This window comes from Neofelis nebulosa, chromosome 17 (genome assembly GCF_028018385.1).
Source record: "Neofelis nebulosa isolate mNeoNeb1 chromosome 17, mNeoNeb1.pri, whole genome shotgun sequence".
In the NCBI taxonomy this organism is placed as follows: Eukaryota; Metazoa; Chordata; class Mammalia; order Carnivora; family Felidae; genus Neofelis; species Neofelis nebulosa.
The window spans coordinates 38038170-38042061 of NC_080798.1; the positions used below are offsets into that span (position 1 = coordinate 38038170).

The 3892-nt window shown below is 38.2% G+C and overlaps 1 non-coding gene across 1 annotated transcript; it reads left to right on the forward strand.

The window, feature by feature from the left end:
• Nucleotides 1-2134: 2134 nt before the first annotated feature.
• On the forward strand, nt 2135-2241 carry LOC131500539 (U6 spliceosomal RNA). The gene has a single exon (XR_009256344.1). It is a non-coding gene; the product is annotated as a U6 spliceosomal RNA (small nuclear RNA).
• Nucleotides 2242-3892: the final 1651 nt, after the last annotated feature.

Sequence of the window (3892 nt, forward strand, 5' to 3'; positions counted from 1 at the left end):
TACCCAGTGAATTATAAGGTTTTTTTTGTTTTTTGTTTTTTGGTTTTTTTTTTTTTTTAGTTTGGCAGCAGGCGCTATTCCTGGCTCTGTCTATTGCATACAGTTTCTTCTGGGCTCGTCAGATACTTGCCTTTAGTTTGAGTAAAATCCCCACACGTATTCTGATCAGCTCCGGGGGGGCGGGGAGGGGGGGTGCTCTTTGACCTCTGGGGTTCTCTGTCTTTGTAACGTCTTCTCTTTAATATTCTGTTTTGTACACACCCTACCTGTCTTGGCCTCCTGTTTCTCAGCTGAAGCTCAAGGCACAGAATCATCTGAGCTTTGATTGAGTTTTCCTGTACTGCACTGCAGCCTAGAAACTCTCTCCAAGCATCAAACAGGGACAATCTTGGCACTCACTTCATTTGTATTCTCTCTTTCAGGGGGCACAATCATTCATTACTTGCTGCCCTGTATCTTAAAAATCACTATTTTGTGTCTTTTTTTGTTACCTGATTGTTTTCAAATATAACAGTCAAGAAAAAAAAATTTTTTAATTAATTTTATTTCAATGGATTGCCTGACATCTAAAATGATTCTCTTTTAATGTGTATACTTTTTTTTTTCTCTAAAGAATAAGCATAATGCCCTACATTAATGGGTTAATTTGTTCATAGAGGACCAGGCACAGGATAAACAAAAACACAAAAAAGCGAAAAGCACCCCTTCTTAACAGTTTTTTGTCCTTTGCTGTTTCACTTACCCTGTGGTGTTAGCAATACGCTGATATAGAATATATTTTGTCAGGATGAGTAACTAACTCATTGGTGTCCTGCTTATGAAAAAATCCTGTCATATGATAGAATCAACAAAGTAAAACCTCCATTTCCCTTTCTGTGCCTGGAATCTTTCTGTCATAAGGTGGCCCAGGACTGAATTTTTGGGTAGCATTTCTGGGCACACATAATTTAATAGGTTGTAAGTAGGAGATAATTATGATATGTTTAGTGATTTTTAACATTAATGCCCAATAATAACTAACTGGTTGCCTCTGAATAAGTTGGGAAGGGGCCCAGAGAGCAGTAAACAACTGTACTCCAGGCCCCTTATCTATCTGATGTCAGCCCATCTTGAGAATCTTCAGGAGACTGGTTTGGGGACCTATGAAGGATCATGTTTCCCAAACTCAGGTTTGAAGCAAATCTACCAAGTCTGTCTTTTATCTGCTGGGTCTTACTGTTTCACTGTAAGAGGCCATGACCTCTTACAGCGGAGTTCTTTGATTCCTATGTGCAACAATGAGTATAACACTTTATTCCTTGTCCTTTTCTTCCCCCTTGACATTTTATGAATTTGCTTAAGAGCCCTGAATAGCTGGTGGTTGATGCAAGAACTGAACTCACCCCGGATTCCAGTTTCCAGGTTTTGTCTTTGACAGTTTCTGACAGCTCATAAATGGGTTTGGTGTTAAGACTCTCCTTAGAGGCTTTTTTTTTAAAGGAGCAATTGTGGATGTTTGATGAATTCTTATTACTGTGGCTTCCTTTTTCCCCGACGTGTTGTACAGTCATGCAGTCAACAGTAAAATGTGTAAGTGCACATAAATGATCCCTGCATTGTGAAAATTGCAGCAAAAGACAAGCAATTATGTGGGGGAGTACATTAGCTAATACTGTTTTGCTTAGTTTCAGAGCCTCAGCTTTATTCTGAGTGTTGAACTCAATTTCCATATTACTCAGAAGACATTGATCATTACTAGCCTAAGTAAATATTCGTTTTGATTGTCTCAGCAGGCAATCTCAGTGGTCATATTTTAACTCCTCATGCAGGCAAAAGAAAACCTTTGATAGATATTTTGGCTGGTCTCTGCCATTACAGAATATGCCCAAGCAGGTGTAGAATAATAATGGCATATGAGAAGAGACCTTGTAAAGACTAAATTGCATCACAAAAATAATGTACTGGGTTTATCTCATGTGATTATCCAAAGAATACATAGAAGTACAATTGTTGGACCCTCATTAGGGGTTGGGTAAACTAAAGCACAGAGAATGTGAGACACGTCTGTGTTCTCACAGCTCATAAGTTCAGCTGCATCTTAAATTCAGAAACCTGATGTGGTTAGTGCAGTGATGATCCAAATATGAATTGGGTAGTGCTCGCTTCGGCAGCACATATACTAAAATTGGAACGATACAGAGAAGATTAGCATGGCCCCTGCGCAAGGATGACACGCAAATTCGTGAAGCGTTCCATATTTTTAGGGAGGGCAGGGTGGGTGATGGGTATTGAGGAGGGCACCTTTTGGGATGAGCACTGGGTGTTGTATGGAAACCAATTTGACAGTAAATTTCATATATTAAAAAATAAAAAAAATTAAAAAAAATTAAAAAAAAAAAAAAGAAAAAATGTTTTTAAAACTTAAAAAAACAAAAAACAAAAAACAAATATGAATTGGGTATCATTCATTCATTTTCTGCCTCTCCTTCTCCCTATTCCTATCCCTATCCCTGTCATATTCCTTCTCTCTCTCTCTCTTTCTTCTCTCTTCTCTCTCTTCTCTCTTTTCACTTGCTCTTACCCACCAGATGAAGAAGAAGCCACAGAGAACATAACAACCAAAAGCTCCTTAGCAATGCCCCTTATTTTTTTGAGGACCCTCCATGCTATTTTCCATAGTGCCTGCCCCATTTTACATTCTATTCACTACAGTCAAGATATGGAAACAACCTAAATGTCCTTCAACCAATGAATGAATAAAGAAAATGTGGTGTATACATACAATTGAATATTATTCAGCTTTGAAAAGAAGGAAATCCTGTCATATGCAATAGCATGGGTGAACCTTGAGAACTTTCTGCTAAGTGAAATAAGCCAGTCACAAGAGGACAAACACTGCACGATTGCACTTACATGAGATGCCTGAAGTAGTCAAACTAACAGACGCAAAGAGCAGAGTGGTGGCTGCCTGGTGTTGTGGGATGAGTGAGGAATGGGGAGATGTGCCATGGGTAGAAATGTTCAGTTCTGCAAAATGAATAAATCCTAGAGATCTACTCTGCAGCTTTATTCCTGAAGTGAATAATACTGTACTGTACCCTTAACAATTTAAGATGCTAGATCAAATGTTAAGTGCTTTTCACACAATAAAAAGAATTACCCTTTAAAACCTGCTCCACCTAATTTTCAGCCTTAGCACTGCTCACATATGCCTGTCTAGTCGAACCCAAATTTCTACTCTCCTAAGAATACCAGAATGTTCTCTTTTGGAGAACAGTTTCTATCTGCCCTGCAAATACCTAACCTTTAATCACACCCACCTCAAAAGTCCTCTGCTCTGTACCCCTGTAACACTTTGGTCATTAATATTTTTCTAATTGTTACAGTGTGATATACTGGATCTTCTAGTAACTCTGAGCTTTTTAAGACAGCCACAGATCTTTTCATCCTCTTCCCTCCTAGCATCTGATCTATTTATAAGCGTATGCAGCATTCAAGAGGTGGGTTCCATACCTATGAACTCACCTACAGGCAAGTTTAAAATCTTCCTTCCTTGAACTCAGGGTTACAATAGAATTTCCCCAAAGTAGAGATATTTATAATAAAAATGGCACAAACATCAATCATTCCACATACACATACAACTTTAGATCAATAATGTTATTATCTTATTTTACATATGGAGAAAATCAGCCTGTAGAGAAATAATCTGGGTTGCTCTGTTCACAAAATCGGTACATAGTAAACACAGCCTGGTCAGGCTGATTCAAAACACTCTGCCCACTCACATATGTATACTTTTCATCGTTAAGCATAATTATTTTCCAGGTACCATTTTAATTTATATAGAACTTATTAAAGCAGGCAAAATGCCATTCAGTTTCTTCTTCTTGATTCTTCCCAACAGCTGTGA